The 21031-nt window shown below is 36.4% G+C and overlaps 1 long non-coding RNA gene across 6 annotated transcripts in view; it reads left to right on the top strand.

Annotated features, from left to right (window-relative positions):
- The first annotated feature begins 8225 nt into the window (after positions 1–8225).
- The window catches only part of LOC146763796 (uncharacterized), a 51006-nt gene continuing 38200 nt past the window's right edge, over positions 8226–21031 (top strand). For 3 of the 6 annotated variants that reach the window (XR_014951628.1, XR_014951625.1, XR_014951626.1), the window contains exon 1: positions 8226–9260. This is a non-coding gene — a long non-coding RNA (uncharacterized LOC146763796). Of the gene's footprint in view, positions 9261–18765; positions 18917–21031 lie in introns of all 6 variants that reach the window. The other 3 variants (XR_014951629.1, XR_014951627.1, XR_014951624.1) reach the window with 3 other exon arrangements.

Raw genomic sequence — 21031 nt, 5'->3', positions numbered from 1 at the left:
CTCTATTTATTAAATTAAATTATGCATCTCAATCATCAAAGTGTGCAACAACTGCACTCAAGAAGGGCGTCACTAAATCAGGGGAAGATACAGCCCAATCAGAAAAATTTAACAACTCCATCATTAAATTAGGCAATACTGTCAGAACCAAGGTAAATAAAAAGGAGATAAATTGTGCAGGCTGATCTTTGCTGGCCAGAAGACTGAGAAGGAGACTGAAAGACACCCTTTGATAATAAATAGGACAGTCTCCCCATGGGGGAAGACCTTTAGGAGATGCAAATGATAATTACTTTAATAAAGTCACTGGAGCTGAATCTATTCTTTTAAAGTAAATACTTGTACAACAATTTTCTTGTGACTATTTCTTCATATAATACTAGTTCCTTTGTAGTCTGATGAACAGTACTCCATAAGGACCCTACTCCAACAGATAAACATGGAATTGCAGGTTAGTTTTTATTTGTGTAGTAGTCTTCTCTTTGCACCTTTCCCCAAATAATTTTGTTATTCTTTGACTCAGGGGGGAGAAAGAAAAAAAAAAGTGGAAAAACCTTTGGATCTACAAAATTTGGTGTAAAAACCTTTCACCAGTAATAAAGAAAAAATTGTACATCATGCTCAAAGGTTCTCTGCCAGTCTTGCAACAGGCAGTCTAGACTAGGCATTAAAATTGCCTACGGGGGCTGAAAAGTATAAGGGGAAAGATTTGAATGCAAAGAAAAAGGCAAGTAAAGTGGTGATTCCTGGAAATAAGCAAAAGGTTTGATATTGTTTTGAATAAGAGAAGACACATTCCAGGCAGGACTTGCTGATAATTTTTAGCCTCTAATCAGACCTTTTGTAGGTATACTATACCTACAATGACTTGAGGGTCATTGAGTATTACAAAGAAAAGAAAATTGTACAAATAGATAGCATGGTATTAGCCCTTGTGTAGAAAAAAAAAAAAGGAAAAAAAAAAAAAGGCCTACAGACTGTATTGTCAATAAATATGTCAGCCTTTAATATTAATTTCTAAGTTAAATCTGACCTATTAATGATTGCTGCAAAGGAGATATGACTGCAACGAAAGAGGCAGCCACTGCCCTGGCCAGTGTGCAGTCTACCAAAAAGATTAGATGAAAGAAAAAGGAGATATTAAGTGATCAAATGGCTAAAGTTAGAAACAAGGGGAAGTCAGCATCAAAGCTGCTGAATCCCACTGTCCTGACTTGATCACACACGCCCATAGTTCTGTAGCCAGGGCTTCCTAGACTGCCTTTCCCAAACCTGTGTCAACCATGAGCTGTCAATCCTTGCTGATCGGCATCCTGTCCATTCGTGAGGGCTGGGAGCCTGGATGTTTACCCAGGGCCTTTGGTGGGTGCATATGAGTTTTCCTAGCCTGTGTCAACATGCCATTTCTATTATCTTTACTTGTATCAAGCAGGCTAAAGGCAATCTGTTCTGAAATCATGTCTCCATTTTGCAGGGTAGACAAATGCTTAGTCAAATCCTTAAGGAAAGCTGCCACTAATACAGTGTATGGAGGAGCTGGAGTTACTGAGCATTACAGGTGTTTGTTTAACCTTGGCATACATGGGAAAACTGTAATGATTTGTTTTGTACCTGAAGGCCTAGAGAGGATTATGCTGCCTGTCTACTGTCTGTATGTGAGGTGTGTGAGCAAGGAAACTTAAAAGACATAGCCAATTTCTGTGCTTCATCAAGATCAAGCATTTCCATTAAAATACTAACTTTTAAACACTAATATTAGTCTGAAATTATTATTGAAGATTTCTCCCTGTGGCCATTATATCTTTAAGTGAGACGAGGTAATTTCTGCTGTTATAGTGTTCTGAGCATTACTTTTCCAGCTTTCTTCTTTAGCAATTCTTTTCAATAAATTCAGTGCACATGAAAATCAGATACTAATTTAAAAAGCCTAAGAAGCAAGGTACTAGAGAACACTGGAACATGGTCATACAGAAAAATGTTCTCACACACACGCACACACACACACACACACTCACACACACAGAGTCAATAAATGCCCATACACACACAAGTATGCAGGGTGTCCCCTGAGGTTTTGTATTCTTGATGGTTCCATCACCTGTCATATTTTACAGGTCACGGGGCCATGAGGAAAATGCATGCAGAGTTTAAATTCAGTTGACACAAACTGGCAGATGTTGGAAGGAACTGTAGTTTCAGAAGGTGACAGAGTTTATGATTCACAGGAGTTTAACAGGGCTCTGGAAAGTAAAACATCCTTTCAACATCTTCGTGCTTCCCGTGGTAGATTACCATTCTGCTCCCACTAGGATCCATAAGTCGTGAGATAAGCAGCACCTCTGAGGCAGGGCTGGGTGCCCACAAGTCATTGATTTACCAAACATACAGGTATGTGCTTCAGAGCCTCCTACTTCAATAAGAACTCAGCTCTTATTGAAGACAATGGTTCTGAAGCACATGCCTGCCTGCTCTGCAGGGACAAAACCTGATACTGATTCAGATACAGGCATGCAGACATCTTAAATTTAAAACCCCACAAAATACGGACACACACATTTCTCCACTTTATCCTGCCCTAGAAATCATGGCACTAAGAAACAGAAGAGCTTCTCTATAATGTTGGATAATAGATGAAAAGAGTAAAATATATATGATGTGACACAGTTTTACCTGAAATTATTCCTTAAAGAGCATTTGGACTTTACTTAATGGTGCAACCACTTGTAATAATAAGATTTGTAAATTTGTTTATCCATTCACTTACATATTGGAGGGTATCATTATTTAATTTCTGAAGTATCACACTAGGGACATGTAGGATTAGGAAGAATTTCCCCATTTTCTAGATGAGATAGGAGGGGAATTTTATGTATACAATTGGAGAAGGATACTTAAAAAAGTGTAAAATGTTTCATTAAACAGAAACTTACCCCAGCTGTTCATTTCATTTTTATGCCTCACAGAAAGGAAGCTGCTGCTGCTGGCTATTTGACGCATCTGGTGTATTATTTGCAGTAGTTAGTTGTGAATGGACAGTCATATATGTCCGTGTGTTGGGGAGACTTTGTAAACCTTCTTCTGACTGGAAGCATCTGCAGAATTTTATAACCCTCAGATCACTGCAGTGGCTTAGTCCTTTGTTACCATTAATGAACCATCAGAATATCATTAGTGCCAGGAAAGAGAGTGCAATTCAGCCCTCAAAACACAAAGGTTTATATATGAGGTGGACAGTTCAGGACTCCCTTAGACTCACTGGGCAGAAACACATTTAGATCATATAAATATATAAATTGGTATAGTAGACTTATGCTTTCTGATTTTAAATCAATGCAAAAACTCCTCCATGACAGACACTTTAGAAGGACAGGGTCAGAGTTAATGTTTCAATGAAATCTCTTTGAGAGGAATACACTCATTATCCTTCAGCCTCTTCTTCTTCCTACTCTTCCCCTATATACACTCTAACTCCTTATTATAACGGAGAAATTCCTGTGTTAAGAGAAGATGTGATGAGCATTTTTAATGATAACTGTCTTGTTTATTACCTGATGGATCAGTTTATACACTGATATAACAGGTACAAGGTCTGCCATTGATTCAGGACTGAGTACTTTATCTTAGAACATTACTTAGGTTATGTTAAACTTTTACAAATATTTAAAAAATCATACTAATTTTTGAGTACTTAAATTTGTGACTTAGTAATATTCTCTTAGCATAAGATGTGTAATTTTAATGTCTTCTGGATTCATGTATTATACGTTTATAAAGCCTTTTTTAAATCAGACACTGCTCTGAAGAGTAATTTATTATCACAGTATTTCAGAAGATGCTTCTGAAAAATGCCAAGTAATTTTTAAAGGGAATAATTTTTCATATAAAGTGTTACTTGACCATGTCTCTTCCACTATGAAAAAGTGTAATTACTTTATTTTTTCATGTGACTTAACTTCAAACTGCCATTTGAAAATATTACGTTTACAAAGTATGTATGCAATTTCTTTAAAATCTCTTGTTAAGATGTTTCTTTAATGAGAATCCACATGCAGAATTTATACTGTATCTTACTATCATTATATATATAATTGGCCAAGTGCAAGGAAATGGAAAATGAAATTCTATTTTGATGGCAAAATGCATGTATGTTTCCAGGTGTAAAGTATTTAATCATAATAATCTACAGCTGTGTAATTGTACTGCTGAGTCAAACAAACAGTCTTGCAGTAATTGATGATTAAACTTTCCATTTAATTCTAAATATCTGCATTATCTGTTCCATTTTCCCTATTATTAAATGTTTTTAAGACAGTCCCTATACAAAAAGTCCTTTTCACATAAGTACTTTACTCTGGTGTGTAAAGAATAATATGCATCATGAGATGCTAAGGACAGTATTTCTTTAACTTACTGTTATTGTCTAAAAAATTACATACTTGGTCCAAGGCAGATAAATGGGCCCTTTTTATATTCAGTGGAGAGAAATGGGTACCTCAGAGACTGATTTGTCCTGTCTGTGTCAGACATCTGGCTTAAGTTGGGACAAATCACTACTTGGAGTTGTCTGTTTTTCTCTGCTGACTGCAGAGAGACCCTAGGTGATTATTTTAGGCCATTCACCTTTCAGACAGTGAAGGTTAGTTGAGATGAATCCTATCTCTAATTGTGGAAACCCAGATGGCAGGGAAGAAAAAAAAAAAAAAGATGAAGCAAGAGAAACAAACCAACAACACCGAAAATATGTTTCTTCAATTTATTTGTGAAAGACCAGGTACTCACTGTACTTAAACCCAGAACATACTGTATCCTTATTATGGAAAAGCCACAGCAAAGAAATCCATGTTCTTCATGTGTGTGTATGTGTGTGAAGGGATTAAGCAGTTTAACACATGTTTGCACTTCCAAAATATCTTTTGGATTGGACCCAAATTAAATTTACCCAAGCTCAAGCACCTGTTTAAGGCTGTGATGACACTGCCATATGGTGGGTCAGTTGCTGCACACATGCAGGCATGATCAGTTTTATTTGGTCAGTTCAAGTAATAATACCCTAGGCACCCACCCTGGCCCTAGAGCATGGTTTTGGCACATGAGATCCATAAGATTCAGATCTCTGCTTCCCCAGCGTAACCAGCCTAAGCTATCTTGGACTACCTGACTGTGGTACAGTAACATCTTGTTTTGTAGAGTTTCCTGAGGTCTGCCTTATGCTGCTACAAATTTTTGGCAACATAGGGTAAAAAAAACCTTATCTTCCACAAATTCTTCCTAACCTCTACCTCAACCTCCATGCTTTACCTATATCAGTGTGGTACTCAGTGTAACTTCCCTTGAATGTTCCTAAAACCTGGAAAGTAGCAATAAATACACACACATTTTCCAAGACTGGGAGTTCCCTTTGTACTATTTTTGGTGTTTTATCAAGCACAAAGGAGGCAGAATGGGATGTCACATGCCCACCCCAGATGGGTTTGTCAGGCACTGTAGTGGGATTTGGAAAAAAAAAAAAAAAAAAAAAAAAAAAAAAAAAGAATATCAAAGCAATTGGCCTTTACAGAAAAAGAGTGATTTCAGCAATGTTTTTAAGAAAAATACTATAATTAGAAATCTTGCTCCTCTGGGACCAAAATTAAATGCAAGCACAATTATAAAACTACTTAAAAATAAGGTAAATTATTTAAAATCACTTAATTCACAGAATCAAAAAAGCCCCAAAGACAACCTTAAGCCAGAATATATTTCCACTGGTGTTTTTATTAAGCTCTAAAAAACCTGATTTTCAAAGACAAATTAAGCTGTAGTGAAATATGTTTACAATACAGTCATTATTTTTTTTTTCCCTGAAAAGTATGGATGTCAGAGCAACCTAACAAAGCTCCTTATGTTTTTGGGGTTTTGTTTGGTTGGGTTTTTTTCTTTTTATTTCTAAGGATCATTTAAAAGTAGATTTTAGGCAGGTATTCTACCTGTAAAATGCTTGGCTTTATGAGCTATGGTGAGTGGATCCAAATGAGTGTGTAAAAACCTTTGAGACTCTGTTGCAGGTTAATTTGAAATCTCATTGATTGCAATGTGTGATTGTGATACCACAACAATGTGCACTGACAGTCATTCAAGTGGACATTTACCTGTCTGACTTCTGAATTTAGGATTCTCTTTCTTTCACCAAAAGGTGAAAAACCTCATGGCTTTTTTCTGCTTTGCTGATCACCAGACAATTTGGACATCATTCATGGGGGTTAAACATGAAATTTCCATCTGCGCTGGTAACCAATTATCCCTTGCAGTCAATGGAAAGAAAGGGAAGCTATCTGGTCACAGACCATCTCATACCCTAAAATTGCTTATTTCTCTACTTGACTGCACAAAACTTTAAGACAATTGGATTAATGTTTATTTATCAAATTAAGATAACTATTGTCATACTCAGTGAGTCCTACCTCTTCTGTTGTCTCACCCACTGTACTCCAAGATGGCAAGTCTCTTTTCCCAGCCTTGCAGGCTCTGCCAGTCATCAAAATTGATTGAAACTTGATCGATAAATGGCCAAGGGGGAGCCATATGGTACAAGAAACCTGTGGCTCCAATGGGTTTGTTCGGTCTCTGTTTGACTCCATAGCCTTATACTAAAATGTTGAAAATTCAAAATAAATATCCACTGTGGAAAGTTAGTAGAAAATCACAAATCAGCTCCTTGATGAGGTATTATCTATAATGTCTAATAAGGTGAACAAATATAAGGAAAGCAGATGGTGTTTAGAACCTGATGGCCACAGCATAGACACTTAAAGAATGTTTGCTTTGGGTTATTTATAGTCTGAACCCACAGACTGCAGGAGTGATGCCTCTGAAGATCTCCTGGAATATCCTCTGGTCCAATTTAATCCAAAAGGAATAGTTGCCATGCTCCAAGGCTGCCTCAGAAACCAAATTAATGCATGGCAAATAAAGACAATTGGGAAATTTGTTTTGGAAACACACTTCTTGCGCAAAAAAAGGACTGGTGTTAATAAGTGTGATTAGGGCTTATAACTATACAGGCTGTGTGCATTTCCCTGCACTCAAGAAAATATGTAAGTCAACAATGTAAAGGCAATAACTTTATTGGTGAAATAGTTTCTTATTAATTTCTTTAATCATGAGTGTATTAATGTAATTTCAACTGTTTGCCCATTGAAGTTATTATATTTTCAGGAACCAAATCCTTTTTGTTAAGAAATCGGATTACATGTTTAAGTTATTGACTTTTTTTTTGGAACACTTTTTTATTTTTTTAAAGATGCTCATTAACATCTTTTGTCTAGAAAACAAGTGTGTTTTCCTATGCCATGGAGCAACCAAATTCTAATTGCTGGCTTCATTATACAGAAAAGTAGAAGTGTAACAATCAAGAGCCTTATTACACATACATAATTGAGTTTCATTGCAACGTATGAAAACATAAAATGTGTTAAACACACTTGCAGAAAATGTTACATCATCAAATCAACATTTTTATTATACAAAAGTAATTGTGTTTAAAGACACCAAACATATGTTACATATACAAGAGAAAAAAACCACAACAAACAGAACTCTAATACAACTCCAAATTTCTTAGCAATTCTCTGATCTTCAAGAGTTGTTTTTGTTTCCCGTTTTAAATTAATATCCCACAAAATGAAGGTAGGTGGAACTCTCATCAGTGAAACAGAATTCAGCTGGTTTTAGACAAAGGCATTTGAACATAGTCTCATTTGATACAGCTCATGGGATTCATTTAGAGGTTTGCAAGGTAGACATCTGCAGCTGAGTTTATTGTTTAATCTCACTGACTATGTTAATACTGGAAGATAAACTTTTAGTAAATGTGTTCCATTTCATGCCTATTTTTTTCCTTGCAGTCAAATGTAGATATCTGCATTGTATGTCTCAAGCTAGATGAGATCAATTCACCTTTTATCACTCTTCAGCATGGATTATTAATATTGTTTGACTGGAGACATTCAGTCCAAATCAAAGTCAAACTTTCATTACAGGACTTTGTTATAAAGAGTATTTAGTGTATTTTGAGGTGATGTCAGCTCATTTTCTAGTATTAAATTTGTGCTTTGATATCCTGGTTTCTGCCAGGACAGGGTTAACTTTTTGTAATAATCAGGAGGGGACGTGGCCAGGACACTATTATTTGATACCTTCACACATCATTACCAGGGAAGGGGGAATGGGAACGGTACTCTCACTTCCCAGGAGAGTGGAGTTCCCTCCAGTCATGAGGAATTGAGGCAGGGAAGAGCTAGTTGGCATTTGGTCATTTATGGCTTTTTTGTGTAAACCACTTATTTGTCTTACAGCATTTGTTATTAATATTGTTCCTGTTACTGTTGGTTTTCTTATCCCTTGCTGTTTCTAGTAAATTCTTATGTCTGCCCATAACCTTTGCCTTTTCTGCTTCCAGTTGGAGAAGAAGAGGGAGTGGCAGCATGTTTTAGTTAGAGTATTAAATGGGAAAACACCACTCCTAAACCATGACAGTTTACACTGATGCACCATGTAGGGCAAAAAATTTGAGATAACAACTGATCTGCCCAGAGCAGAAGAAAATTTGGTCTAAGAGTTTTCTGTGTTAGGTACAGAACCACTGGTCACTCTGGTGTTGTTTGCTCTGTTCATGTGGGTAAGGTACCTAACTCTGGATATACTTCCATATGTGCAATATGTGCTCCTGAGGTGACCTTTTTGAGATCAGGAAGAGGGATCAGGATTTTTTTGTTGCAATATCAGCCTATTACACAATAAAAACAAATGCAATGAGGATCATGTGGGTGTGTATTCAGTGCTGCTCTCCTGCCCTTACCTCTGAGAGTCCACTAATCATCATAACCAACCTGTGGGTAAAACAGGGAAGGATGATTTCCCCCAGTTTTTCACCCCCTATTCCTTCTTCAGACCTGTTACCAGAGCTTTTTCAGATTTGGAATTTCCCCTGGATATTAAGGAAAACATGTTTTTATTGCTAGGTCTGCCAGATCATCACAGTGCAGTCCACATCACATTCAGATTGCAAAAAGATATTTTTAGGAGGGTCTTTTAGAGATCTGTTTACTTTGTCATTTAAGACAAAGCCTTCAAGCACACCTTCTCCACATCAAGTTTCAGCATAGAGCACAGTGTCTGGTCATTTATTACAGAATCTCATGGCAAGCCTTGTTAGTACAAACATATCACTTGAGTCCAAGCTTGCTCTTTGAATTTCCTTCTGGAATTAATGAGTGAAATAGGTAGGAAATTTTTTTCATTTTTCACCTTGCTAGGGTATTTCTTCCTGAAATTAATGTGATTTGCATAGGAAGACCCTTCAAGTGCGAGATAGACCCAAATAATTTAGAAGGGAGCAGTGCAAAACCCCAGTACAGATACCCACATTTCAGTGGGTTGCAGTATTTTCTCCACCTTAAGCATATACTGGAATATATGCATTTAATATGTTATTGTTGAATCACAAGTCATTAAGCTTGGAAATCTCTAATGTCATTTAGTTGAAGCATTATCTTCTTTTCCACTTTTAAATTTTCAAGTAACCTAATTTAATTCTGAAATTTTCAAATACTTGTTAAAGAAAAGCTTATAGATCTGTATTTAGTATTTAGATCTCACCAATTGCTCTAATTATTACCACTGATACTTATTACTTATGTAAGCACTATTTTAAATTTCTAGATGTGTTTAAGGTATTTATGTGTTTTAAATAAACACATGGAGAGGGTCAACTCTCTGAAAGGAGAGATTAGACTCTGCATAGGACATCATCAACTGGCATGGATGAACTTAGGCAACAGTTCATAGTATACCCATGATATTAAAGAAATTTCCTGGTTCCTATTTCAGAGCCTTATCCCAGAGTTTAGATGCAATTCTAATTTAATCTCATCTCAATTAATCTAATCATTGTGTAGTAAGTTCCAAATTACACTTTTTCTTGATCTTTGCCAATAAGTAATTAGCTCAGTGTAAGCATTTAATATTTTCTCCTGACTATTAATAAATACAAATGCAGCTATTCAATCCAGTCAGCAGCACCTTGACTGTCTTCCCCAACAAATAAATTTTGAGACCAGGAAATAACATAAAGCTTTTTTTTTTTTTTGCTTTATTATTTTCCTCGGGACTTGTAGTTTCTCCTTTGCCATATCCATCAACACTTTTGCTGGTATTTGTAATGTGCCTTATTGTGACATCTTTGCTTGGTTCCACATGTTTAATACATCAGTTCCTCTAACATTTGAGCAGACTTTATAGAGATCTATTCGGCGACTGATATATGTGCACTATTAATTGTATATATTATATATAGTATATGAAGCGAGAGAAAGAGAGAATCTGATTACTCTAGGGCATCAGCTGCTTTCAACCAATAATAATTTAACATCTCTATTAACTATCTTTTGATGTTCTCTGTAGAGGGTACATACTGTTTTATATACAGGATGCATAATAAATTCCTATGAGATTATGCTGCAATTGAGTAGAAAGTCTATAATGCATAAGTGATGTAGCTGAAAAGCAGCTAGGAAGGATTTTCCTTTCAAAAGAAGGTCACATATTTACATCTCATAGAGCAATATGATGGGTGCTGAAGAGCAAGAGGGACCAAGTTGCACTTTCTGCTGTGCTGAGCCCTTCTGTGCATTCACTGCTGCTGGAAAAATGAGGTAATACATGACAAGAGGAAGATGAAGAAGAAAAACCTACAGCATTATGGGCCTCCAGCAAGAATTTGGTGTCACTTTCTTCAGAGTATAGAAAACCAAGCTATCATTAGTTAAATAGGGCATCTCTTCTCAAGTAGGCTAGCACTTTCAGTCAGCTTTTTTTGGGTGGCATTGTTGAACCCTTAGATTTCTCACCTGTGCTGCAGGTGATGCCAGAGTGAACCAAGGGGTCAAGCACACACTGGATGCCTACCTCTTGCACAACGTAGTTTGGCAGTGGGTTATACAGTTCACTGCCTAAAAGAAACAAATTCAAGTCCTAACTTTAGCTCTGATCGTGCAAGACTTCTGAATATATATTTTAAGTTATTGTGGCAAAGAGACTCTATATAAAGTAGAGTGTCTGCCTTAGAGAACAGGGAGCTATATTCTCTTCTCTGGTTCAACACCATCTTGAATATTGTGTGCAGTTTTGCTCACTGCAATATAAGAAATATGTTAATCTATTAGAAAGCTTTCAAAGGAGGAAAAGAAGATGGTGAAGAGCCTTGAGTGGCTCTGAGGGTACTTGGTCTGTTCAGCCTGGAGAAGAGGAGAGTGAGGGGAGACCTCACTGAAGTTACAACATCCTTATGAGAGGCAGAGGACAAGCAGGCACTGATCTCCTCTCTTTGGTGACCCATGACAGCATCCAAGAGACCAAAACTGTGTTAGGGGAGGTTTAAGTTGGATATCAGGAAAAAGTTTTTCACCCAGAGGGTGGTTGGGCACTGAACAGGTCTGAAAGTGCAGTGGTCACAGCACCAAGCCTAGCAGAGTTCAAGAAGCATTTGGACAATGCTCATAGGCACAGGGTGTGTCCTTTGCAGGGTCAGAAGTTGGATTTTATAACCCTTGTGTGTCCCTTCTAACCCAGCGTATTCTATGATGCTGTTACATGACAGAGCAGGGACTTGAGATGGATTTTATCAGCTCCAGAAAGGTGATGCACTGAATAATATATGTGGGGAGCTGTCACTCACTCTTGCAGATCCAATCCTGGGCCAGCGTGAAGTTCTGCTAAAGTCACATGTTTTCGTAGTAAGTTTTGATTTGTAAATAACAGTTTTTTCCACCTCAGAAGAACAGACTAAAAAAAAGGTCCAGCTATTTTAGATGGCTAATTTTGCACTGGAGGTCTCTGCTTGCCTTCTATCAGTTCGAAAACAATCTTATTTAACCATTTGCATTGCTTACATTTGGAAATGTGGTTAAAAAGTATTTGTGTTTTTAGAGTAGCTTCATATTAAACAACAAATATTCTGACATTCTTATCTATAAATATAAATAAAAAAAAGTTATTTAACTTTATTCGTAGAGTGCTGAAATTCATCAGTTAAAAGACTCAGAGAACTGTCAACTTTAAAACACTGTTTTCTGAAAATATCAATTTGTCACAAATAGAGCCATCCATAAGAAAGGATGAATTCCAAACACTGAAGCATCAGCCTGAAATCCCAAATTGTGAAAAATAAGTAATAGCTAAATCATTATATGCTGATTTCTAAGCAAGAAATCCAAACAAAGAAACAAAATCGAAAACAAAACAAAAATCTCAAGCTGGGGCAGATGGTTTAAACAGTTTTCTTTTCTGGATGAGTTAATGTATTAGAATGTATCTTAAAAAATAATTGCAGTCACACTTAGTCAATTTTTGGAGCATCAGGTTTTTTTAAATTATGTTTTTCTTATCTGAGATAAGATTACCTTTTCATGTATTGATAGCAATCACTGATTAAATAATAAACAAATTCTGTCTTGATCTCACCTAGAACCCTTCTCACATCCTGTATGCCTATTGTCTGTGATTGCCAAAGAAATCACATAAGAGTCTGTGCCTGTTTGTGCTCACAGTTACAAATACAGCATGGATACAAATCATGCATATTTGGAAGAGGGAAAGAGGGATACCCATATTTTAAAGACCATAATTTTTCTTTTTTTATTGTACACTTTGCTGATTCTCTTATGAGGAGTATATAAATTCCATAAATTTTGGACTTAGATAAGCTGTCTTTTTTTCCTTGTCTTTACTGTTCTGACTTTGAGTCAGTTTTGTTTCTGCTTCTCATGCTTTAACTTCCCTGTCTTTTAAAATAATGAATATCAGAATCATTTGCAAATGGAGATTGATAAAGACTAGAAGACCTAAGTATATGTGTCACTAAAATACGACTTGAGGGTTCTCCTAGCTGTCACATGTTTCTTATATGAGTTGCTGGATAGTAATTATGAACTCATGCTTAACATCATGACTGTGATTATTATGATTATTTGTAGAAAAAGAAGAAAATTAACAGTTCCCTGAAGTGGTTGCCTGTGCAGGTGTGGTCCTGCTTTTTCGCTGCCTGAAGTTTTTTCCTTCTCTTCTTCTTCTGGGACAGTTCCTACATCTTCTACACCTCAAAATATCTTCTTTCTGAGGAAGAAAATATGCCTCTTTTTAATGGCTGTAGCTTGCTGCATGCAATGATTTTTTTTTTTTTCTTTCATTTGGGTACTTGCAGCTAAATCTATCTCACTTCAGCTTCTCTTATGCTTGCAAAATTGTGTCATTCTTCTGCTGGTATGGCTGCATTTACCACTTTCTGCTGTAATGTTACAACTCTTCTATCCCTGGTATCCTTTAAGGTCTCAGGTTACACAATTGCTCTTGCTCTCTGCCTTCAGTACTATTTTTGTAGTATCTGCTTCAGTTGATGGTCTCTCTTCTACTGCCGGTGTTTTCATTTCTACTTCAGAATGAGAAGTGAATCTCACCTGAGCAAGGAAGGTTTCTCCTGTACTCCTGGGGATACTGCTTAGTAACTGACATTTTCCCTCCTAAGGTTTGTCACTGATTGTTTGTAGTGATTTTTCTTCAGCATGAGAAAATACATCCTAAGGAGTGACATTTGCCTTTTACAGACCCCTCTGTCTATTCTACTATATTCAGGCTAAGGAAAGCATGTAGTTTTCATGCTGCATCTGTGTTATGTTTAGATTATTACAGTGGCTGACCATTCCTCCATTTGGAGAGATTCAAAGGACCTCTGAAAGAGCTCAGAGCAATCAGGTATCATTTCAGTTCTTTGGAACTGGGTGGAGAGAGAACCTGTTGTGTTGAACTGGAATTTGCACTGATTTATCCAGAAAAGAGGTCCCATTTTCTCAAGCAAAATATTCTTCAAAGCTACAAATTAATATAAGGAATGAGGAACTGTTTACTGAAAGGATTCTGTAAAATGACTGGGAATTTACTTTGAGACCTGAGCATATCCCCTCTAATCAGAGGGGATACGTGTAAAAATCAGAGAGTGGGCTCATAGCTTACGTTTTGCTTTAGATGACAGCTTTCATGTTAGGCTAGCTCAGTTCTTCTAAAGCTGTGATCCATGAAGTATTAGAAATCAAGACATAATCCAGGGAACGATTGTAGGAAATCTTTGTAGCTTATAATTTGCTTTGCCTATTTGGAAGGTCAAATCTCCAAGTCAGATATCTTCATTCCTTATCTGCATGATGACTTGCTTGAAGGATGTGGAACTTTCTACTGAGACAAGTCAGATTCATCCACCTTGCTAAATTTATGTCTGAGAGATCTCTGATAGAGCTGGGACTGAAGTGGTCAGTCTATAAAGCACACTGTGATTAGCTTGGCTGACACACTGGATGGATATGTGTAGACAGTTTCCATTTTGGCATTTACTTACTCTGAGCTAATCTCTCCAGAACATCTGAAACACTGCTCAAATACCAAGAGTGAAGTAATAGATGGTGATTGATAGTTTTCACTTTGCTTGCACGGTACATCCAGCTCCCCTCATTCACTGCCCATTTAGGTAAGTTGCCTTTCACATTTTAACAATTCAACAGAGACTAAGGTTGAGCTCACACCATTACCAAGCTTGCAACAAAAATATCTTTGTTCTGAGTTGTCAGAGGTTCTTTTCTATATGCAATTGCTTCCTCACAATATCAGAAATGAGTTCAAATCTGTCAACCTTGTTTTATTTTGAATGTAAACTTAAGATGCCTAAGGAATTTAAGAGCATGCAAACAGGTATGAGAGAGAAAAGCTGTAGCAAATTTGAACAGAGACCATAAGGAGAACTGTTTACACCCTTGGACTGCTTTAGTAAGGCATTCATGATCTCTTGGAAATAGAAGGGAGAAAGGGAAATGCTTTAGTCAGATTAGGATATTCAAGATGTTACCAATATCTGAGACTGGCAGAGTAAGGGGCAGAGCTGTACATGTTTATATGTAGCAAAGAAGCCTGAGGAAAAAGAAGAAGAAAGGCAGAAAAACCCACAACACTGATGATGGGCAAATTTGTAATTATTCTGATGCTGTTACGGATTAGTGCCATCCAGTCTCTTGGAATGGCTGCATCACTTATCAGAGAATAGAGAACTGTTAAGGTAAGCCCTTAAGACAAGTGTTTTTGCAGAAATATGGTAATAAACAATTAGTGTGTTAGTTGGAACTGCTTTTCTGCTTTTTCAGTCTTACTTTGCATCTCAAATACACATCTTGACAAGAATAGGGAAATGTGCAAAAGTCTCCTTTTGTTTTGTTTTTGGTTTTTTTTGGAGTGGGGTGATGGTATTACATCTCTGTGTATCTGTGCCAACCCGCTGGCTAAAAATTCACATATAGAAAACTCTCCATTACTTCCTAAAACCTGCTTTTTCAACCACTTCCATATTAGATTGAGCGTCTTTTAGTGCAGTAATGAGAAAATGACAGAAATCTTTCTCCTACAATTGCCATTGGTATAAGCCAAATCTGTAAAGTGAACCATTTAAAAAAACAGCAAGCAAACAGGAAATGCAGTGGATAAACAGTGTCTTCTGCAGATAGCCAAGTTTAAATCAAAACAGTGCAGCCACATTTTCAGTAACCTTTCCCTTAAATACTTGGCTCTATACACAGAGGTCAAGATAATGATTTTCTGGATCTGACGCTGGACCATAGGATCACAGAATCCCAAAACATTTTGGGTTGGAAGGAATCTTGAAGAACAGCTAGTTCCAAACCCTCTGCCATGCGAAGGGGGACCTTGCACTAGATCAAGGTTGAGAGCCCCATCCAACCTAGCAGAGGGCCACACCTTCCAGGAATGGGGCATCTACAGCTTCTCTGAGCAACCAGTGCCTCACCACCCTCACAGTAAAGAATTTTCATAATATCTAATCTAAACATCCTCTCCATAGAAGAGTTGTTTGATTTCCTTACAGAATAACCCATTTATCTTCCTCTTCCATACTCTTGTTTGTGAAGAAATGGGGAAAACTTCACGCAAATAATTTCTGCACTATGTTTATTTGGTCATAGACCCTGATACAGCTAAGCTCAGGACTCAGCAGAGGTCTCTGGCTTGAGTAAGTCTACAAAAGGCAGCAGTGATACAGAAATTACAACTGAAACACTGCTTGAAAGTGTCTACTTTCCCTAAGTGATTGGTATTTTTTGCTATCAAACACAAGAGGCACATTTACTTTCCTCCCCCCACCAGGGAGCTTGTTTCCATTTAAAATATTATCTGGATTAACAACTCCCCTCTGCCACACACGCAGCCATCCCCCCCCATGCCTTTATGACAGCTTTGCTCCCAGGTTTCACCTTTAAATGCTGACTTGCAGCAAAGCTTCTGAATGACCTGTGAACCATACAGAAAGTCTCTGAAGCCCTGGGGCAAAAGGGTTAACTACAGATGACAAAGTGCAACCGCCACTGCTATAACTAACCCTTCATGCCATTTTTTCTAATAGGCTTTTGCACTTTCAAATTGCTCCAGTCTCAACCTGAAAGAAACAGCTACTGATCCTGGGGCAAGAGCAAGTCAAAAATAAATGACAACTTGATTTAGCTGGGATGACCTGTCACAAACAGACTGGTGATTTGTTGCTTTCTGCAGTTGTTTAGTATACTGTAGCCCAGCTAGGTACAGTCATTTGTATGGGAATGGCTGGGAGCATTTTCTTCCCTTTCTGATGAGGCTCTTCAGAAAGGTTTCTGAGTTTGCAATCTGTATTTATAGCATCCACTGCACTGCTGCAAGTGCTGGCTTTTCCATCTGGAGAGAGGTCTGTGACACAGGTTTTGAGACATGAAACCCTTTGTGGTATTCCTTAATGCTGAGCATAGCAGAGCACCCGTTTCCATCTCCTTACTAGCACCTCTCGCTAAATGAGTTTGTGCCCCATGCACATCCAGCTTTCTTCTGCTCTACTCATTCACCCCACACAGCCTCAGGCCACAGAAACAGGGAGATAAGAGGGTTGGATTGAAACACTATTAAGCTTGGCCAGTGAGTGTCCAAATACGCACTCACTCTCTGTGAGTGACCAAATGCATTCACTCTCTCAGCTTGTACAAAACTTAATTTGTCTTCTAATCTCCAACATTTTGAGGGAATTTCACATGAGGCCTTTAGCTGAGGCCTTTAGTTGAAGCTTTAAGTGATATTTTTTGCCATCAGCCTGAGTCTTGTAATCTGAGTTGTCTTTTTTGCCTTTGTACCAGTTTTCAGTGAGGTGAAGCAGAGGCTTCTCAGATGTGATTAAAAGGACACAACCTGCTAGCATGCCCATATCTTTCCACCTATCTGTCACTCATCATTAATATTAATGTCGTGTTGGATATCCATTTCTTAAACAGTTCTAAATGGAGGCAAAAAAAATTAAAAAGGGTCCTTGTAATTTTAATAAACATCTAAGTACACAAGTCTTGCATTCAAAATATTTGTCATTCCAAGACACAACGTCTTTCATCATCTCAAAATTAATTAGGTACTCTTTCCATTTTCTTATCATCATCCACCATCTCAAAATTTATTATCTAGCCATCTCATTTCCTTGTTTATTTGTGTCAGTGGTTTTTGGTTATACTCATCTCCCCGTTCATAACTTAATGAGGTCCATACTTAAGATATAACTTTCTATTTCAGTAGAACAGAGGAAAATCTGAATTTCCAGGTGAGAAATTTTGAGATTTTAGTTGCAGCTAAAATGGGCTGAACTACATTATTAAGGGACAGAAACAACATTTAACTTTTTGACTGACCCTTATAAATTCCATTAATCTTTTTACAGGAAGGATGATTTTTATATTAATCCCTGATATTTTTCTGTCTTTACATCTAAGTGGTAGACATAAATGAGAATATTACATACAGCTTTAATGTTGAATCATTCATGTTTAGAAAAGATTGGTAGTAGGCAGGCTTTTAAAATAAAGGCTTTGACTGTCTAAAGGTAAGCATGATGAAATCATGTTTTCATCATTAATTAGAAGCCTCCCAGTGTAAAAATGCCCCAAGCCCAACTTTCTTGCTTTGATTATCTTCCACTATGTGGAAGAAGTGTAATAGGTAAATATGGCTAGAAACAAGGGCTTGTAACATATTTAAATGTTATATAATTTTCTTAAATTATAATATCTGCATCAAGGACAGTCTCTAAATTCCCTTTATGATACCTCCTAGTGCACTGCACCCTTAACCTATAGTTTCTATTCATTACTATGCTACAAATAAAAATTTGTAATAAAAGAAAACAGTATATTTATAGGCAGGATTATGCATTATAACAGCAGAATTATGCAATGCCAAAACGGCATTAGGAATCAGTCATCTGAAAAATAAATCTGTTTGAAGAGATCATATTATAATGCTGTGACTTTACTGATTAGAAATTCTATAGGCCAGAAACATAATTTTGTTCAAGCTACCAATAATAATTAGTGGTATAGAAGTGTAATTATTTGTTGCTCTTTCCTTCAGAAATTCCATTTCAATCATTCAGAAAGTCTTTGTTTATTTTTTGCTAATTAGCGTAAAAACCCCAATTTACACCATGAAATTAAAAAGTGGTTTTGGTAGGAGCTGCCTTCATGCTGCAGCTCATATCAAGGAGGGAAAAAGAAAGAAAGAACATAGTGCTGCTGTTTGTTAATTAATAATAAAGCAACCAAGCATTGCAGAACACTAAACCCACTCCACTACAGCTGAGATGCAAGTCTCCTTTTTTTCTTACTATCTATATTTCAGTCACTTCGAAAAGCCCATGACTGGTTTCAGGGTGGCATTGTGCAGATACAGAATTGATGCATGTCCTTGAAGAATGCCAGTTTGAATATAATCAACCAGAGAGAGAACTGAGCCAGTGAAGCAGCTTGTCCATTAACACACAACAATAAAAGTAAGGAAATAAATCTGCCTCTTCTTTTAACGTAGTATGCAAGTCAGTGAATCCCATGCCTGCCACTTACGTAAAAATCGGAATTAATTTCTTTTTATTCCTATAATTCTTCTGTTTCTCAAATCTTTTTGATTGTCCTAGAATTAACAATTTGTAAAGAAATCCACAACTTTATTATTGATTTAGCCTTTTTTTCTAAGCCCCTTACTCTTAGTAATATTACCTTTTTGATATTAGAAAATATTAAAACTATCTGAAGCCAACAATATAGATTAGCAGAACTACAGGCAGTATATGACCTCTTTGGTTTTAGTAATAGTAATGTAAAATAAGGTGACTGCTTTTCAAGATGGGAAAATCTTTCAGAATTGAGTAATTGGTTACAAAACATCTGTGGGCTATCATCAGAAAACATGTTAAAAGACAAACCATCTTTTTCCTCCTGTTCAATAAAATAATCTCCTACTAGCAACTCTTATATATATTTTAAGATTACTAGACATTTTTATTAAGGTAGCTGAATATTAAAACAAACAAACACATTATTTTTCCACGCTAAGGATTTTTTTTTAAATTTTTGGTGTTGAAATTATGTTTTTTGACACTGAACCTCTGTTCTCACATAGGTAGATGTTCTGAAACCTTTCTTGAAATGTAATTCTTAAGTATACATAAACGAGATGAGATTTTTTTTTTTCATAATAAGTTGGCCATTTTTGAGTAATGTTTGAGGAAAAGCTTAAGTTTTGAATCCAATCAGGTTTTTTGGTCATTAATTATCCATAATCACTCACTTCACAAAACTCATGAAGTTGTGGCATATGTATTTTAAGTCTGTTAATTGTGCTACATCCTTCTTTAATTAACCCTCAGGATTTTATTTACGATATTAAGAGAGATTTTTGCTCTGGTTGATTTAATTTCTCTCTTCATCTGAAAACCTCATATATCTTTGTCTGGTTCCTTGAGTTTTCTGACTATTTTTGGAAATTATTTTTGATTTTATCTGGCCCTTTCCAAACCTCTGGATTTTTTAAAGGTCCTGAAACATTTTTTTTTCTCCTCAGAAAAAAAAAAAAAAAAAAAAAGAAAAGAAAATAAATAAAAACCTCTGAAAAAGAAACAAATTTCTCCAATGAAAAATTGAAATAATTCTTATTCCTCTATTCTTTTACTACAAGGTTTCAGCTACATGTGGACTTTTTTCCTAAATTTCAGTTTTGCTGGAGATCTGTTCTTATTGAAACAGTAAGAATCTCTTTATTTATTTATAAGATCCTATTCTGAGGGGGATTTTACACTCAAATATTTGCAAATACCTATATTTTAATGTTCTTCAAAAAGAATATTTCCTAAAAAATCCCCAAAAGTTAAATAATGCTTTGCTTACCTTATTTTAGGTGGTCAAATAAAAAAAAATAGTTGCCAATGTTTCCTGTTCTTATCAAACTGGAAAAAAATACCTACTGGCTGCAGGCGTCTGAAATTTCACATGTGCTTAGTAAGTCTGTGGAGCAGCTTTCCCTCTTCCACTGACCCCTGAGAAAACTTAACCTGATGAAATTCCTAATTTAGAACCTCCTAATTTGACACCTCTTTTAAATATCTCTAAATAGGCATCATAATTTTTAGTCAGTTGTGTGACTGGCTTAAACTCCCTGTTTTAATAATCTGGACACAGATCAAGAAAGATTTATTCCAAGCCAGAACTACACTGTCTAATTTATTTCTGAGTCTGTGTTGGGATTGGTCAAATACTTGAGATACATTTCTTCATTTTTGTTTTCTTCTTTTTAGTTCTGGTTACCAAGCATACTAACTGTGTCTATTTAGTAAAGAGCTGTTCACATTCTTATGTGGTTTACTTTTCACCTAGCACCTACAAATATGGATAGAAATTTTAGGCATACTTCTAATATTTTATAGACTATAGGAAAAAAAAAAAAAAGTTTGGCAACTAACTTAGCTTCATAACATATAATTGAAAGTACAGATGCTGAATATTTCAGTGCCAATATCACTTGATTTAACCAGACAAGCAATCTGGCAGAAAATGAAGTGACACATGACCAGAACTGTAATTTATAAACCTCATGTTCTACCACAACTTTGTAT

Source organism: Lonchura striata, chromosome Z, assembly GCF_050655825.1.
Source record: "Lonchura striata isolate lonStrDom1 chromosome Z, ASM5065582v1, whole genome shotgun sequence".
Lineage (NCBI taxonomy): Eukaryota > Metazoa > Chordata > Aves > Passeriformes > Estrildidae > Lonchura > Lonchura striata.
Note: the sequence above shows the minus strand (reverse complement) of the source record. Positions and strands in the feature narration are given on the sequence as shown.